The sequence below is a fragment of the Xyrauchen texanus genome, chromosome 41, assembly GCF_025860055.1.
Source record: "Xyrauchen texanus isolate HMW12.3.18 chromosome 41, RBS_HiC_50CHRs, whole genome shotgun sequence".
NCBI classification, from domain to species: Eukaryota; Metazoa; Chordata; class Actinopteri; order Cypriniformes; family Catostomidae; genus Xyrauchen; species Xyrauchen texanus.
In genome coordinates this window covers 32,126,818-32,145,923 of record NC_068316.1, presented here as the reverse complement: position 1 = coordinate 32,145,923, position 19,106 = coordinate 32,126,818, and the positions used below count along the sequence as shown (strand labels likewise).

Below are 19,106 nucleotides of genomic sequence, written 5' to 3'. Positions count from 1 at the left end.
ATGGCAGTGGCGAGGACTCCACGACAGCCCATCCCTCCTCCTTCCTGGGTTTCGGCACCAGTGTAACAGGTTGGGAAAGGAGGTGGGAACCGGGCAGAAGAGTCAACAGAACTTTAATGACATAAATGAACTTAAAACAACATAAAACACCCAGATGCATGCACACACACACACACACACACACACGCGGCTGCATTTCTCTCTCTATCTCTTTAAAACTGGCATCTCCAGCTCCCCTTTATCTCTCTCTATCCCGATGATTAGGTGACTCATCGCCGAGCGTGCACTCCTCCTTGTCACATGGTGGGATCACACTGTCATACTAGGAGGCTCCTCATATACATACACATCTCCCAGCGTACACCTACACCAATAATAGCATCTGGATTCTAAGCACTTAGCATTAAGTACTAAGTACTAAGAACAGGTTGTAATTAAATCTATACTTAATTTGTGTACACCATTTGATCTTAACACAGGACTTATGCAAGAAGCTTATAGTCGTTTAAAGGAATATTCCAGGTTCAATACAAGTTAAGCTCAAATGACAGCATTTGTAGCATAATGTTGATTAACACAAAAAAATTGACTTCCATTCTACCATTCCACATCCTCCATTTCTTTAAAAAAGCAAAAAATCTGGGTTCCAGTGAGGCACTTACAATGGATGTAAATGGGGCCAATCTGTAAACATAAAAATACTCACTGTTTCAAAAGTATAGCCCCATGATTTAAATGATATGTCACTATTCTGCCCTGATAGCCCTGGCCTGTGCCATGTATCACAAAGAAAACAAAACAAACTCAGGGTTTCAGGACTGCATCCAGGCCCAATCCTTTAGTTGCGTTTCTCCTCTTCCTTTTTCCACTCATGATTTTCATGATGACAAAAAACGTCTCGGGTTACATGTGTAACCCTTGTTCCCTGAAAAAAGCGGAACGAGATGCTGCGCTGCTAAGCGCTACGGGGAACAACTCTAGCTGTGAACCGAGCTGAAATAGTGTGTGTAACACGTCAATGAACATTGACCGGAATTTATAGCCTCGGCTGATGTAATCATTAGATGCACCTGCGGCCAGGCTATCAATGGATACGTCACCAGGTGTCGTCAGATACTTCTTTTTGAAGAGCAGTCCTGGGACGTCCCAGTGCGGCAAAGCAGCGCAGCATCTCGTTCCGCTTTTTTCAGGGAATGAGGGTTACACATGTAACCCGAGACGTTCCCTTTACAAAAAGCTTCACTACGATGCTGCGCTGCTAAGCGCTACGGGGAACGCAATACCCACGCCGCCGCACTTGGGGCTGTCCGGACCCCTACGATTGTGCAGTGTACTCACAAAAACGCGAGAGGTCTCAGACATGAGCTTGAGATGTCGACTCAAGGGCCTAATAGCCCGGAGTAGCATAAACATCTAAACCATTCAATTTTGATGAATGTGTGCGGAGAGGACCAGCCTGCTGCATCACAAACTTGTTTAGGCATGGGCTGAGATGTCGACTCAAGGACATAAGAGCCCGGAGTAGCAAAGCATCTAACCCATAAAGTTCGATGAATGTGTGCGAAGAGAACCCTATCGCAACACAAACTTGTCATAAAAACTGATGAATTTGAGCGGAGAGGACCAGAATGCCGCATCACAAACTTGTTCAGGCATGAGCTGAGATGTCGACTCAAGGGCATAAGAGCCCGGAGTAGCAAAGCATCTAATCCATAAAGTTCGATGAATGTGTGCAAAGAGAACCCTATCGCAACACAAACTTGTCATAAAAACTGATGAATGTGAGTGGAGAGGACCATCCTGCCGCATCACAAACTTGTTTTTGGCATGGGCTGAGATGTCAACTCAAGGACATAAGAGTCCGGAGTAGCAAAGCATCTAACCCATAAAGTTCGATGAATGTGTGTGAAGAGAACCCTATCGCAACACAAACTTGTCATAAAAACTGATGAATGTGAGCAGAGAGGACCAGCCTGCCGCATCACAAACTTGTTCAGGTATGAGCTGAGACGTCGACTCAAGGGCATAAGAGCCCGGAGTGCAGAACATCCAAACTAAAAAAGTCCAATGAATGTGTGCGGAGAGGACAACCTGCCGCATCACAAACTTGTTTAGGCATGGGCTGAGATGTCGGGGGGGGGAGAAGTAGAGGAGACATTGCGCTATCAACAGAGGCGAAGAGGTCCTCTTCTGCCCTGTAAAATCTACCCAGATCAGTTCCAAGTGGAGGGAGCCCTAGCACTTGAAATGGTCTCGATAACCTTAAGAGAAAACCCTGTGAACCTCATTTGGTACCCTTAGGGGTCAGACATGAAAGGTTTCACAATTCGGCCAAGGATGAGAAGGTCCTCCCTGTTCGGAATCGCCCAAGGCGAGCCATCGAGCAGAGGAATTAACTCCGAGAAACATATCCTGTTCGGCCAGCGCAGCGCCATTAATAGGAGGCAAGACCCTTGCTGGTGAACATTGCCAAGACTCCCGGGAGTAGAGAAACCGGGAAAGAAACGCATACAGACGCACTCTGGGTCATGTATGAGTCTTAACGTCCAGACCCAAGGGGGCTGGGTGATTTCAGGGAGAAGTAGAGGAGACATTGCGCTATTCATAGAGGCGAAGAGGTCCTCTTCTGCCCTAAGATCTCACCCAAACTTGTTCCAAGTGGAAAAAGCCCGGCATTTAAAAAGGTCTCGATAACCTCAGGAGAGAGCCCTGTGTCCTTCAGTTGGTACCCTTAGGGGCCAAACATGAAAGATTCCACAATTCGGGGCAGGGATGAAATATTGCCCTGTGCCTGAGATAGAAGATCCTTCCTCTTCGGAATCGCCCAAGGCGAGCCGTCGAGGGAAGAAATTCGCTCCGAGAACCAAGCCCTGTTCGGCCAGCGCGGTGCTATCAAGAAGAGGCAAAAACCCTTGCTGGCGAACTCTGGCCAACTACTACCTTAGGGTGGAGTTCTGAACTCCCCCGTTGGTATTTTCTGTCTGGACAGTAAATCTGCTCTCATATACGGGCATCCAGGGATATAACTGACCTGAGTGACAGGAGCTTGCCCTGGGCCCTAAGGAGAATCCGACGTGTCAGAAATACATCTGACAGGAACGTGGGTCTCCTTGATGATTTATGTAAGAGGCTACTGCTGTATTGTCCACCCGCACCAAGACATGGCAGCCTCAGGAGGAGGTATTTCAGGGCCAGAAATACAGCCATCAACCCGAAACAGTGACTGTGACAACCGAGCTGACGACCCTCCTATCCCCTTAAGCTGGACGACCACTTAAGGCCGCTACCCCGCCTGTCAGGGAGAGTGGGACCCAAGGCAGAAAACCGGGGTCTGAACCACATAGGAAGGGAACGAAGCCTGAGGCGTGTAACCCTATTTAGCCTAGGGGTTTTGGCCCTTGGAAGAAATACCCTGGCTTTTGGCCACAACAAAAACAGTCTCATGAGCAGAAGGTCCAGAGGGATCACCGTGGACGCAGTCGCCCTGAGACCTGGAAATCGATGATACTGATAGCAGTGCAACCTTGACCTAGCCTGACTTTGCTCAGGGTGATCTGAATGGACTCAATCCTAGCGGGAGACAGTTGTGCCCGAATTGTGATTGAACTCCTTATGATGCCCCGATAGACAGTGTTCTGAGTGGGAGAGAGGACGCTTTTCTTGGCGTTGAGCCTCAACCCCAGAGGAACAGATGAGCTAAGACGATGTCCCTGTGCTGAACTGCCAGTTCCTGGAACTGCGCTAGGATCAGCCAGTCGTCTACATAATTCAGAATGCAGATGCCCCAGAGTCGCAAGGAGCCAGCGCTACATCATGCATTGTGAATGTGCGGGTAAAAAGGGCTAGGCCAAGTGAAAGAACCTGACCCTGGAAGACTTCGCCCCCGGAAGCGAACCTCAGGAACTTTCCATGTTGTGGCAGAACTTCTAAATGAAGTATAGAAGTGCGTCATAAGATCGATGGTGACCAGCCAAACGAGTTGTAGGGCTTGAGACACGACCGTCTTGACAGGCATCATCTTGGACTTGAACACCCACAGGCAGTTCAAGCTTTAAGACCTAAGCCAGACGCCACCCCTCACCGTCCATGGGAAACGGGAAGTATTTAGTGTAATAACCTAACTCTCTCTCTGGAAGGGGAACACATATCATGGCCCCTTTAACCAGGAGATTGAGGTTTTTTTTTTTACATAGAAAAGAAATCCGGTTTACGGTAGTGAGAACACGCCGTGGAAACACGGAAAAGAGGAGAGTGAATTAAATCCTGACGTCCTTATAAGACCCACAGAAAAGAATATATCTAGCAGAAGTTTCCACGCTGCCAGGATCTCTGAGATGGGTATTATATTTGAACACTTCCTGTTGAGGGGTTGTCGAGTGTTTTGCGTCCTGAATAAAGTGCAGGAACAGCGAAAACACCCAATTTTGATGGAAGCCTCTGCAACCCGAAACACCAAGAGGTGGCGGGAATGGAGGGGCTTCGAGGGGGTACCGGGAGGGGTGAAGTGAAGCACGCGCCCCGTCCCGAGGGGTGCTACCCCCTAATCTAGGCGCAAGACCATCAGGGTTTTCTCTTACTAGAAATGATTGCCCTGAGGTCTTGCTTCGGGGGCTGGCGAGGGAGGCGAGACTGTCCCCAATCCCTGGGAGGAGGAGCACGACTCGCCACGCTTTGCTTTTGAGCCTCCGTTCAGACAGGACTGAGGCGGGTCTGAGGCTTGCTCGTGTGGCCATTCCAATCTGGCAACCGCTTGAGTAACAACATCGAGCAATTCCTCCGTAGATTTTTTTATCGCGGACGGAAAGCTCGGAGGCGGGAAGAGAATCGCAATCCTCCTCATCCGAAGAAGCGTCGGAACGCGCTTCGAGATCATGTGAAGGTGTCTCCCCAAAGAGAGAGCGAGAGAAAGGGATCAGCGAGGCAAGCACGAAGCACTCTGCCTGTTAAAGCAAATCGCAGCGCTCGCACCCGCCCTGCTGCAACGCGAGAGCAGCGTGCTCTTACCCCCAAACAAACAGAGTAAAAACTGATGTGTGTCCTCTTCAGCTATAGAGCGAGAAGAGGGGAAGACGCATCGTTTGCGGCTTTCGGTCATTCTCTCTTTTTTTTTTCTTTTTTTTTGGAATATATATATATATATAATATTTTCTAAACAGAAGAGAAAAGAGAACAACGTTCACTGCACACTGCCTAACTGATTCTAACTCCTAACAGAGGAAAGAAAGTTTTGACAGGGTTTGTGAAACACACAGAAACAGAATCGCTCTGAAAAAAGAGTTTCTGGTGACGTATCCATTTATAGCCTGGCCGCAGGTGCATCTAATGATTACATCAGCCGAGGCTATAAATTCCGGTCAATGTTCATTGACGTGTTACACACACTATTTCAGCTCGGTTCACAGCTAGAGTTGTTCCCCGTAGCGCTTAGCAGCGCAGCATCATAGTGAAGCTTTTTGTAAAGGAAACCCTTTGAGAATGTGCATGCCTGTCACATGTAGCTACAACACTCTCCTTGCAGTTACATTTCCCCTTCCCTCTCGGGCCATAAGGGGGGCCCCTATAACTGTGTAATTGAGCCATAACAGCTGCCTTACTAGCAGATTTTATTATATTTAAAAAATATATTTTTCTTTATATGTTCTTGCATTGCAGGGTCCTCTTGTGGCTCGGGGGCCCTAAAGGGACTTACGGCTTTATAATTCTTATAGCTAGAAACAGCCCTGACTGTGCCACCAGATAAAATTGCATGTTTGTTGTTTAATACCCATGATATGCAACTCCATTATCAATAAATCTGTAAATAAAATCCATGCTTCTATGATCCATGTTCTCACTGTGTTCTGTGTGAAGACAGCTCTATATTCTAGCAAAAAACATGTTATATACTTTGAACATTTGGTATAGTTTTAGTGTTTTGCACATCTACAAAAGCCTTGAAATGCCCTGACCTTCAGAGCAGCAATGATGGAACACATGCTCTCATTTTAGCAGCGTTTCATTTAATTAGTGTATAGTGACAGATGTGTGCCCCCTCAGAAATAACAAATGCCCCCTTATGTATTTCATCCTGGCACAGACTCTACTACAAGCAGCGAATAAATTGTACATTTACAGTATTCAATAATTGTATTAAAGCGCTAATTGAGATTGACAGAATATTATCAACTGACATTGAGAATAGGGAATGCAAAAATCTAGCTCTCTAGTCAAGTCATTTGAATTTGTATAGCGCTTTTCACAAAATACACTGTTTTAAAGTAGCTTCACAAAAAATAATGCTATAATACAAGTCATGTAATAATCAAATAAAAAAAAGGAGATTTTTTGGTAGGCAATGTTTAAAATGAAAGGATACTGATTGAACCTGTACAACTGGCCCCAACTGGCCCCTCTTCCTCAAATTGGCCTGTGAGTGCAGAACAATAACACTGTGGAGTGAATCTATTTTTGCGGTGCTCTAAAACAGCAGGAGGCCCTTTGAAAGTGCTGCTAAACTTAGAACAGCGGTACACAGTGCACAGCCAATAATTTTTGTGTCTGCAAGGCTGACAGGCCCAGGTACAGTTTAAAGCAGACTAGCGCGGTGGGACGGAGGGGTAGCTCAGCCTGCAGGCCAAACGCTGACCATATAGATAGAAGATGTCCAGAGATCTGGACGCAGATCAACTATTAAGCTGTGCTGGAGCTAATATCAGTCCTCGGGTGTCTCTACAACAGCTGAGTGTGAAAATATAACAGCCTGATTGGTCTGTGCCATATGTTGCTCAGCAGAAGGCAGAGTCTGGCAGTTTCCACAATGATATTAGAAACAAAAGGTGCATCACGGCATGAAAAAGGTCTCCTGGTGTCTTGCTACAGATTTCCCTGTCTGCTCATCCATGTTTCTGTCTGCTCATCAAGTCTCCCTCTTTAATTTTTGTCGACTACTTCTTGCTTATCCATCATTAAGTGTGTTAGTGCTGGGCGGGTAATGTTAATGCTATAATGTTAATGGTATAGTGAATAATGGTAACTGTTTAAGATGAATCTGTCATGTATGTTTACTGAAGTATGCATACAAATATGTGTCTGTTTGTTGTGATTATTCATATCATTACCTCCTTACCACCAGAGCTATTGCAGTAAAGTACTGCAGTAAACCCTGTTTCACTCACCAAATCACACTTACTGAGATTAGACACCGCCACAAAATGAGTATGGAGGCAATCACACAAGATGAGTTCTTGCATCCAAAAACAGCTGGACGGAGCGCAACAGATTGAAATGAAAGCCTGATCTCATGAAAATTACGGACGTCATGTTACGTGGTTTATTACACGTATCATGATAGTTCCGAGGTGAAATGTCCACTGTTTGGGCTAAAAGCCAGTTAAATGTTCTCCTAAACAGATTCGTTTTAAAAGGGTAATGCTCTATCAAGTTTGAAATAAAAATAACCTACCTCTCTACACTAAACCTAACCGATAGTGTCAGGAAAAGCAAATGTGAGATGAAAAATGAAAATTTTGGCTCACGTGTCGACTCGTACCCTGGTCTTTGCATCACAAGCAACGCTCTATCAGTTGAGTTACAATGCAATCTGATTGCGCTAAACAAGCTTGTAAATGTAGTTGGTTATTTAATGAAAAATTGAAACGTATTGCCTTACAAGTCACAGTAAACACTTTAACAACAAGGGTGTAGCAGCCGACCTTCTTCCACTGCTCCAAGGTCCAGCTCAGATGCTCGAGTGCCCGTTGTAGGCGCTTCGACGGTGGACAGGGGTCATCATGGGCACTCTTACCGGTCTGCGATTACGCAGCCCCATACGCAGCAGTGAGGGGTGCACTGTGTTGCGACATTCCTCCCGTAACCATCATTAAAATTTTCTTAGACTTGTGCCACAGTAGACCTTCTGCCAGTTTGGACCAGACGGGATAACCTTTGTTGCCCTCACGCATCGACGAGCCTTGCCATTTTAGAGATGCTCTGACCCAGTCGTCTGGCCATAACAATTTGGCACTTGTCAAAGTCGCTCAGGCCTTTCCTCCTCCCCATTTCTCCTGCATTCAACATGTTGATTAAGAGATCTGATTGTTCGCTTACCATCTAATCTACCCAGACCTTGAAATGTGGCCTTGTTTAGATGATCAACATTATTCGCTTCACTTGTGATTGGTCACAATATTTTGGCTCATCAGTGTACCATTAATCCACCATATTATAGTTACCTCTTTAAGCACAGACTGTCAGTCTTTTTATCACACTATTATCGGCTTTCTTTTTGTCCTGGGTTTCTCTTGCAAAACAACAGGCCTCAAACATTGTTTATCTGGCTGAGATTTCATACATGGGCACTCTAATGACAGTATCTTGGTGAGGGAGAAAAGAGTTCAGGGCTGCAGAAAAAAGTATTTAAATATTGATCTTTTTCGCACCAAACGCAATAGCATCGCTTTATAAGACATTCATTTAACCACTGGAGTCGTATGGGTGACGTTAATGCTGATTGTCTGTGCTTTTTGGAGCATCAAAGATCGTGTTACCATCCACTTCCATTATAAAGACCTACTGAGCTGAGATATTTTTCTATTTTTCTTCAAATGTGTTCTGCTGAAGAAAGAAAGTCATATACATCTAGGATGGCCTGAGGGTGAGTAAATGATAAGAGAATTTTCATTTTTGGGTAAACTATCCTTTTAAATTCAACCCAAATCATTATCAAAGTGCAAAAATGATTTACTCACAGCTTTACAGCCATCACTGGATGATATGTTGTTTCTATGTATCTTTCATAGAGCCTACACAATGTATTTTCTGTAAAAAGTATGTTGTTTTGTGATTTGACAGCTTGAATGAAAGACCTATTCAAGGCTACATACAGAGAAATGGCATAATAGCCATCGCCATTCTTTCAGTTTGTGCAGTTTCACCAGTTTCAAACCATAACCTGCAAACTCATTAATGCCATGTTGTTCATTCTTGAAGTACAAAAACCTTCTTAACTTTGGACTGCCATCTGTTGCGCCACATAAGCTCGTTCTCTTAGTGTGTGATACCGGTTACTTTCCTGACCGTGACCGGCTTTAGTTAATGTTATATCATCCTCTTGTGGTCTCCCAACGCTATTACGCCACAATATTAAAGAGAAGGCCTATTGAGTGAGTTGGAAAGCATGCAAATTATGATTCTCATTTAAATAAAGGCTGATTTAAATATATTGATGCTTCAAAAATATATTGATAAAATAACGTGCAAATCAATAAACTATATATTTGTTATTTCAACATTCCTAGTGTCTATATACAACTATAGGCCTACTCATAATCATTCATATCATACAGACAGAATTAGTGGATGAAATGCAGAACTCAGCTGCTTAAATTCAACTTGTGTTGTTTTCTGAACAATAGAAGTGTAAAAAGTGCAGAAAAACTATACATAATTTACTGCATGGGTCTAGTCAAAATAGACGGTTAGGATTAACCACAACCCTATTCATAATTTAATCAGTGCTCTGACTATGTCTCTAGGGCACACCTCATATAAACAAAACATTGATTTCTGTGTTGTAGTGACTGATGAGACGTCTCTTCACAAGGCCGGATGACCAAAGTTGTCAATTACATTTTATAGTGAAATGTATTTTCTTGGCTGTTGTAAGAAAAAGTTGAGTAAAAAGCTGGAGCGCAACTTAGATTTCCTTTTTAGCTCAGTATTTGTATTTATTTAATTATTTATTGGATAAGATTATTAGAGATTATGACCAGTGAAATAAGTATTTTGTACATTGAATGTCTACATAAAATTGCCTTGGAATCTAATTGAGAGGGTGTGCAAGGAAATCATTTTCACTTATGTGTAAAAATTCCCAAAATGAAGTAATTTACACCAGTATTTAATCTGAACAGCTCTATTGTGATATGCTGGACCTCATGTGTACAGATGGGAGACAAAGGCAGGCCTACACACTGCAGGAACACTCAAAAGCATGATAACACAAAAAATGCACCAAAATCACACAAAAAGAGTCCAAACAGACTACAGATCCCATCAAGCTCAGTTTACACCTTGTTGTGAAATTCTAAAGGATCGAACTCTCAACTCCTATTGGATGAAATGCACAACAGAACACGTCCCTCAACCATGATGTCATCGAGAGTATAAAACCCCAGAGCTTCCTCCTAAGCTTTACTTCCAGCGACAGTATTCGCTGCATCTAGTTGCTAGCCTTGCTGCTCCCAGGTATAGCCTCGCTGCCCAAGGAAGTAACGTTCGTACCTGAACATGTTAACAGATCCGAAGGAGACTGCTGAGCAATCCGCGTCTCACCCTTTTGCCTGCAGAAGTGAAGAAAGAAGATTTCTCTTCCTTCTTCCACCGAGTCGACTTCTCTGGTATCTCCACCAACCCATCGAGAATCAGCTGTTGTACCGCCAGCCAAACAGAGTGAGGAAACGGCCTCCCGTCATCACCCGAGCTTCGAGGAACCGAGCTGGAGTGAAACGATTGACGAACACACATCTACCCATGTCCTCATGCGACTCATGTAAGAGGTTTATATCTGGGCAGAGATAGATTATTATAGTGTGTTATTCTTGTGTATGAAGGTTATTGCTTGTACAGTTTACAGACCGCTGAGTCTGCTCACTGCTGCTATTAATACTCAAGGTATTACTGTAACTTACTGGTACTGCTAAAATTTATGAATTCATTCGTAGAGCACACAGTATGCAGTGTTGTAATGACTTAAGTGTACGCTGTGTGTACCTCTGAACGCAGTTCATGTTTTTATTTCTCTTCTCCTGCACATATGATGTGACCTGAGGTGAGATCATTACTATCCTTGTATCTCAAAAGGGTTCCTTCTCAATCTCTACTCTCATGACCTTGCTTCCTTGATCTTTTGTTAAGCTGAACTGGACTGGTAGTGTAATAAAGCCCCAGTTTCCATTGAACAGCCCTGTACTTTCTGAATTAACAACACAAGAATTGATATCAAGAAAGAGCACAAGTCTGACCTTTTAAGTGATTGATTTACTTAATAGGGCACATCTACAGTGCTGCCTTGGGCAATAAGTGTATCAGTAATGATATTACAAAACAAACCTATTGCCTAGAAGTCATTGACAATGTAAAAAATACTATATATTTTAAATTTACTGCAAAATATTCCACAGAATACAAATACTGTTTACAAGGGTTTATCTTCAACTTTTAGCACTGTGGACTTCTAGAAAGTAGTGTCTCATTGAAAAATTATTCACACTCTTACTTGTTTATTTATAGACTTATTTATTATAAAATATGACTTCTTTAATGTGTCTACTAACAAGAGCCCACATTGTATGTTCATGCGTCAAAAGAGATTTATGTCATGTTTTTTTTTTCTCTCTACATTTCCAGCACAGTGTCCAGCACATTTTAAATTCTTAATTGCGTTTAATAGTATTCAAATGACGCTGATGGAAATGACATTGATAATGTTTTTGAAATAAACGGCCAGCTCCTTTGTATTGATAGGGCAATTTAATTGCTAACATTTTACATATCAAAAATACACATACAAGCATGCCCTTCATTGACACTTTTGTCGACTAGGTTAACAAGTACACTTTAAAATATATATATATGAAATGAGAATGACTCTTAAATGGACCAGATGGATCAGCCCGTGGCTGGATCACTAATGGACACAGAGCACCACTACTTCGAGTAAGGCACCAACAAGGTGGAGGAGGGGTACTGGTATGGGCTGATATCATTAAGGATGAGGTAGTTGGAGCTTTTTGAGTTGAAGATGGCCTGAAACTCAACTCCCAAACCTACTGCCAGTTTCTGGAAAGTACTTTCTTCAAGCAGTGGTACAGGAAGACGTCCTCAGCATAGGACATAGGACATAGTGGCAGACCACGTGTAACAACACCTGCACAGGATCAGTACATCCGAATATCACACCTGCGGAACAGGTAAAGGATGGCAACAACAACTGCCCGAGTTCCACCAAGAACGCACAATCCCTTCATCAGTGCTCAGACTGTCTGCAATAGGCTGAGAGAGGCTGGACTGAGGGCTTGTAACTACCAGACATCACCGACAACAATGTCACCTATGGGCACAAACCCACTGTGACAGGGCAGAGGGCAGGGCTGGGTCATGATTATACACACCTGGTCCCTTATCAGGCTAATTAAGCCTCCGAGAGGGATAAAGGCCGACTGCTGAAGGTGGTGCAATGAGAGAGAGAGATCAGCTGACCGTCATGTGTGTGTTTGAGTCTTTTGTATAAGTTTATCATTAAAATATGATTTATATTGCCAAGGCGGTTCTCGCCTCCTCCTTTCCATTGAACAGCGTTACAGCCACCTTTGTTGGACCAGACAGGACTGGCAAAAAGTGCTCTTCACTGATGAGATGCAGTTTTGTCTCACCATGGGTGATGGTCAGACTTGCGTTAATCATCAAAGGATTGAGCATTACACCAAGGCCTGTACTCTGGAGTGGGATCATTTTGGATGTCTGTCATGGTCTGGGGCGGTGTGTCACAGCATCATCGGACTGAGCTTGTTGTCATTGCAGGCAATCTCAATGCTGTGCGTTACAGGGAAGACATCCTCGTTCCTCATGTGGTACCTTCCTGCAAGACTCGTGCCACCAGCCATACTGCTCGTTCTGTGCATGATTTACCTGTTGGATCAGAGGGTGAGGGCTAGGGCCATTCCCCCCAGAAATGTCCGGCAACCTGCAAGTGCTTTGGTGGAAGAACTCAATGCAAGAACTGGCAAATCTGGTGCAGTCCATGAGGAGGAGATGCACTACAGTACTCCCCCCACAGTATATAATGTACAAAGTATGTATTGGGGCAAAATTGTTTGGTGTGGTGAAAATGATGCCACAACTGTGGGACAGTGAAAACACATTGACAGATAATAATTTCTGGTTATTTCACTCTTACTTTAAATTATAATAGTTTTAAACATGTAATGATGTGTATTTTTATAATTGATTTACATAGTTTAAAAATGTGGGTCTGGGACAAGGCTAAAACAGACAAATCTGTGGTCGATGATGAGTTGGTGGACCTCACTGGTTCTTTACAGGGATTATGTACTGAATTATTGTATGTAATTTTATAGTTTAAAAAGAACAAAATAATAAATCAATCAATAAAAGTGCTGAATAGTTCATTTATCTGCTGTTTAGTTTAATGTCTTTTATAAGGGGTCATTCATGAGCCAGAACTTCATTAATCTTAATAAACCATTGATTTCAGATAAACTGTATGACATAATATATGCTTTGCCATTTGCAGACTGACCCCAGAGCCATTAATTCTTCACATTTTTAAATACAAACTCAACAACTTTTACATGGCTTGTTATATGTATCGTGGCAGTTTCCTGGTGTAATAAAAACTAGAGACGCAAAAACAACAATGACTTCTAATCACTTTAACACAAATAATGAGTTAAATAGCAGATTATCAGTTAATAAACACTTACTTTTTTGCCCTGTTCCTCACAAAATGCTATCTTACAACATCAAAACACTTTTACCATAGCACATGACTTGAACAGTGATACATTTTAACGATCCATGACATAATCAACTAAACTTTCAAGCTTGTTCAAAAGTGATCTACTTGCACCAAAGCTCAACTGATACAGCTTTACTCTTGAGATGCAAAAGACCAGGATATGAGTCCAGAAGAGCACGCGAGCCGAAAGTGTCATAGAAGCACCACAAAATTACGTAGTTGCATCAGTGATTGCGTTTTTGATCTAACATTTGTTTTATGACACTATTGGTTTGGTTTAGATTTAAGGTTTAGGGAAGGGAGGTAGGTTTTGTTTACTTAAAACGCTATAGAACATTAACCTTAAAAAGTTGATCTGTTTGGGAAAACGTTTAAATTGATTTTAAATTGCTGCACACAGTGGACATTTCACCTTAGAAATGCCATGATATGTGCAATGAGCAACGTAATATAATTTAGCAAAAATGTCGCCACAGTCACGTCATTTTCATGAGATCAGGCTGCAGAAAACAGCTGTGTGTTTTGGGTGGTCATTCAGACAGCAGGGATCAGATTGAAAGTGCATTAGTCAATTACCCGCTGGTCTGTTGACACCTATATTAATACGGCTGGAGCAGCTGCTGCTGCTGTCGAGCTGATGAACTCTCTATCTCCTGTATGAAGATGAATGACCGAGTGCTCGCAAGGCAAAGCAGCACACCGTCATTCAGCATTACAGTCAGAAAGCCGCGCAGTCAGTGAAATGAGGCAAAGAGGGAGACATGAAGCTAACTGAAGCTTAGTTAAATGAACTGAAGCATACACCAAACAAACATGTTTATCCACAGACATCTTCTAGTGTCACCAGGACATTTGAGGAGAGCACAAGAACATTACAATGTGTTACAGGTGTGAGGCCACCGTAATCTCAAACAGCAGACAATCGAACTGCTTTAAAAGGGTTTAAAGGCAAACAGATTAAAGGCAGCCAGGATTTGCCGTGTGGATGTTGTTTGGCAGCACACAAGGCCGGCGGTGTGGAAGCGTGTGCCAGTCAAGTGATCAGACACACTGAATTCATGTTCTCAGTTTAAGCAGCAAACCACTGCCGTCAGTGTGTGCCAGTCACGCTGCACAGGGACTGATGTGAACTCATCTTTTGACACATCACCAACACAATCTTTAGCATTAACAGCGTCAATGCCTCAGACATTAAAAAGTCTGTGTAAACACACCATTCACCCTTCTATTTCTACCCTTCTTCTCTGTTTCTCATGAGACACCAATCCCCACAGTCTTTCTAGCAAGTCAGTCCACTGGTGGCTATGTTTAAGAACACTCCCGAGAAGCCATTTCTCTGTTATGCCAGTGCAGCTCCTATCTACTTGAATGTGGAAAGACCGAAATCTCCAAAATGCTTGGTCAAGATTACGATCCAAGAACATATTTCAAATCAGCAGTCAAATCCGACAACACTGGTATCATAAATTGATTCTTGATCTCTGAATATGCTAAAAGAACAACATTTTCCAAGCTTGTATAGCTAATGTCCATGCATGTTTTCAAATTGATTGACAAGCGATGTCTGTATCTAAAAGGTGATTGGATCTTTTACCTTTAAGGCGGGACTTCCTTTCTACATGTGTTGACCGATGGGCATTCAAATTTCTCCCATTAATTTTAACAGAAGTGGCCCATATCTGCTAAATGGACACACTCAAGTGTTAATGCTACTGAAACTGTTACTCACCGTACTCAGAACTGTTTGGCCCGATGATGGAAAAGAAGCCTCTGACATTTTAGACTTTAGATATGGCTTGGGTCCTTCTTTCAATGCAAGTCAATAGAATTTTGTTTAGTTTTCTGGTGGACAAAATCGTAAGTCCAAACACTTAAAAAAAAACTATAATTTATATTTGCTAAGTCATACCTTTAAAAAAAATCTTCATGTTTTTTAATTTTTCTATGTAATTTCACAATTTCTTAAAAAAACTTAATAAAAAAATCCTTTGCAAAGTCTCTCCGGTCCTCAAAAGAATAGATATCCATTACATTTTTAACGCTCAAATCCCTTACCGTGTTTAAATCCCTAACTGTATTTATGAGCAAGAGTAACATTGATGCTTCAATCAAACCAAAACCAAACCACCAGTTAATATACCAGATTGCATATTCTGAAAGTACAAGACTTTGCTAATGATATTCTTAGTAAGCTGCTGTTGGAAACCTCTGGTATATCCTGCATTCTTCAACCGTTTGGCAAAAACAGGATGTTTATTTTATGTTTATTAACATGTGGGCTGCAGCTTCACCATCAGTCAGCCGAGATAATGAGAGTGAATTACAGCTTCTTCTTCTTTTCTTTTTTTGCATATGAGGGGCCCTCTGGTACAAAGAAGCTATATCGCAATACCACATAAAATCCTGAATGCCATGCAGTTTTGAGCACTATTTATAGCAAGAATCACTATGATGGGATCACATCACTAGACCTGTGCTATGTATGGTACATAGAAACTGTTATGATAGAGGTCACCATTCAATTGCATAATAAAGGGGAGATGCAGTGTCGCTATGTGCACAATGCAGACTTTATCCCGTTTAGTCAAAGGTCTAGCAACACGAGACTAGCTCGATTGTGTCTCACGCACACGGGGTTGGGGAGTAATGGAATACATGTAACTGGATTACATATTTAAAATACAAAATATAAGTAACTTTATTCCACTACAGTTATAATTTAATAGAGTAAAAATACAGAGTACAGTTACATTCAAAAAGTATTTAGATTACTGAAGAGATTACTTTGCATTTTATTGTCATTTGTTTCATTTAATATTTAGTTCTTTCAGATGGAAACATTTATACATATAAATGATGTGATCCAAAGTGCATTTGAACAGCGGTGAAACACTTTCTTATGATGTGTCACATTCATACGAGCAGACAGAGAAGTAAGTTTGAAGTAAGTATGGAGCAGAAGAAATAGAAATAAACCTTGTGTAAATTGTCAGCTTTACGCTAAGCTAAAATGCTATTTCTAGCCATTTTACATGCACATGTTACCAGACACCATCATATTTTTTATCAATAAAATTCACGTTGGATCATAATTTTATTTTTTTTTCTAGTAAGATCTTTGATATTAGGGCAAAAATCATATTCTTGATAATAATATTTTTTATTGTTTTCCTGTAAAAATATCTATAACTCTTTAAAACAAGATCAGTTTTTCAAAGAATGTATTTTTAACATGTGTTTTTTGTCTTACTGTACTGGCAGAGTTTTTATAAGCAAAACAAATGAAAAAATCTCCCAGTGCTCAAGAAGTAATCCAAATTATTTAGAATATGTTACTGACCTTGAGTAATCAAATGGAATACGTTAAAAATGACATTTTACAGCATGTATTCTGTAATCTGTAGTGGAATACATTTCAAAAGTAACCCTCCCAACCCTGAACACACACACATACTGTGCAGTGTCCATCAGAAGGCCTGCCACACAAAGAGTGTTCTCAATTATTCAGTGCACACTGAGCAATCTATTACATCACATTCATTATGGAAGAGCCAGGCCTTAAAAATCTATTCTCTTAATCATTGCAGTCCTCCAAGCATCAGATGAACAGCATCAGATAGACAAAATCAGTCACTTTAAATCAGTGGTTCAAAAATATGAAATATATATATATTATTCAAAGCAACAGCAGACGAATACACGCTATGAATCAAGAGCCAAAACCAAAATACGAGCTGGCACGCTACTGTGTGATGATGATGTCTTTAGATGTATTTTTTTGGAGGTCTTCATGAGTGCAGATTTTGTGTTCTACAGCAAACTGGAGATATTAAAAGAACAGTTCATCCTACAAAAACTAGAATTCTGTCATCATGTACACCCTCATGTCATGTCACACTAGGTTCAACACCAATGATGTCAAGCATCATTGGTTCCTTCATATTTCATGCTTGTAATTCATGCCAATTCTGGAGTGACATTTTTTTGAGCTTCCAGGTTTGAGTGTGTACAAGAATGAAGATTTTCAATAAATATTGACTCAAGTTTTATATGGTATGGCTTCAGAAGATATGGAATATAGTGCACACTTCGTATAGACTAGTTTATGATTCTTCAAAGTGTCTTTTTTTTCTTTTGGAGCTTGACATCTGTAGTACCGGTTCATTATAGGAATCACATGAGGTTGAGTACATTTTTGATAACACTTTACATTAATGTTTCCTTTGTTCATAGTTTAAGAAGGGGTTTGTTAATTAATTAATGACTAATAAGTCATTTATAAATGCATTATAAATCAGTGATATGCGGTTATAACAACATGAATAAAAAAGGTGAATTTCATGCAATAACTGCCAAATAGTGAGCTATTTTACATCACGTTATAAATGCTTAATATCACATTTTCGACATTAGTAACCAATGAAAATGTACCTTATTGTTAAGTGGACACTATCTATTAAGGAATTGCCGGTACCACTTTCATCAATTCATAATGAATTATAAAGGCATTATTATGTATTAGTAATGCCTCATAATACACCTTATACTATGTTATAGTACAAATAATTAAATTATTGTAACAACAATTAAAATACATTATAATAATTACCTATTCATAGTTATATCTTAGAGTATAATGCATTATAACACAAGCAACATTGACCACATGAATAATTCAACTGCCTTCAGGACTCCCATAGTGCAATAATGTATAAATATGTCATGTACATATGTACATTCACTCATATTTAATTCAATAACTGTACATACTCCTATCATGCACATATGTTCCTTGTGTACGTGAGAACACTTGGCAATAAAGCTCATTCTGGTTCAGATTCTGATATATGCACTCACCTATAGGATTATTAGGAACACCTGTTCAATTTCTCATTAATGCAATTATCTAATCAACCAATCACATGGCAGTTGCTTCAATGCATTTAGGGGTGTGGTCCTGGTCAAGACAATCTCCTGAACTCCAAACTGAATGTCAGAATGGGAAAGAAAGGTGATTTAAGCAATTTTGAGTGTGGCATGGTTGTTGGTGCCAGACGGGCCGGTCTGAGTATTTCACAATCTGCTCAGTTACTGGGATTTTCACGCACAACCATTTCTAGGGTTTACAAAGAATGGTGTGAAAAGGAAAAACATCCAGTATGCGGCAGTCCTGTGGGCTGAAAATGCCTTGTTGGTGCTAGAGGTCAGAGGAGAATGGGCCGACTGATTCAAGCTGATAGAAGAGCAACTTTGCCTGAAATAACCACTCGCTACAACCGAGGTATGCAGCAAAGCATTTGTGAAGCCACAACACGCACAACCTTGAGGCGGATGGGCTACAACAGCAGAAGACCCCACCGGGTACCACTCATCTCCACTACAAATAGGAAAAAGAGGCTACAATTTGCAAGAGCTCACCAAAATTGGACAGTTGAAGACTGGAAAAATGTTGCCTGGTCTGATGAGTCTCGATTTCTGTTGAGACATTCAGATGGTAGAGTCAGAATTTGGCGTAAACAGAATGAGAACATGGATCCATCATGCCTTGTTACCACTGTGCAGGCTGGTGGTGGTGGTGTAATGGTGTGGG

General features: G+C 41.4%; 1 protein-coding gene across 1 annotated transcript in view; it reads right to left on the bottom strand.

Moving 5' to 3' along the window:
* The window catches only part of gpr158a (G protein-coupled receptor 158a), a 146,103-nt gene that overhangs the window by 100,233 nt on the left and 26,764 nt on the right, over nt 1-19,106 (bottom strand). The window lies entirely within an intron of this gene.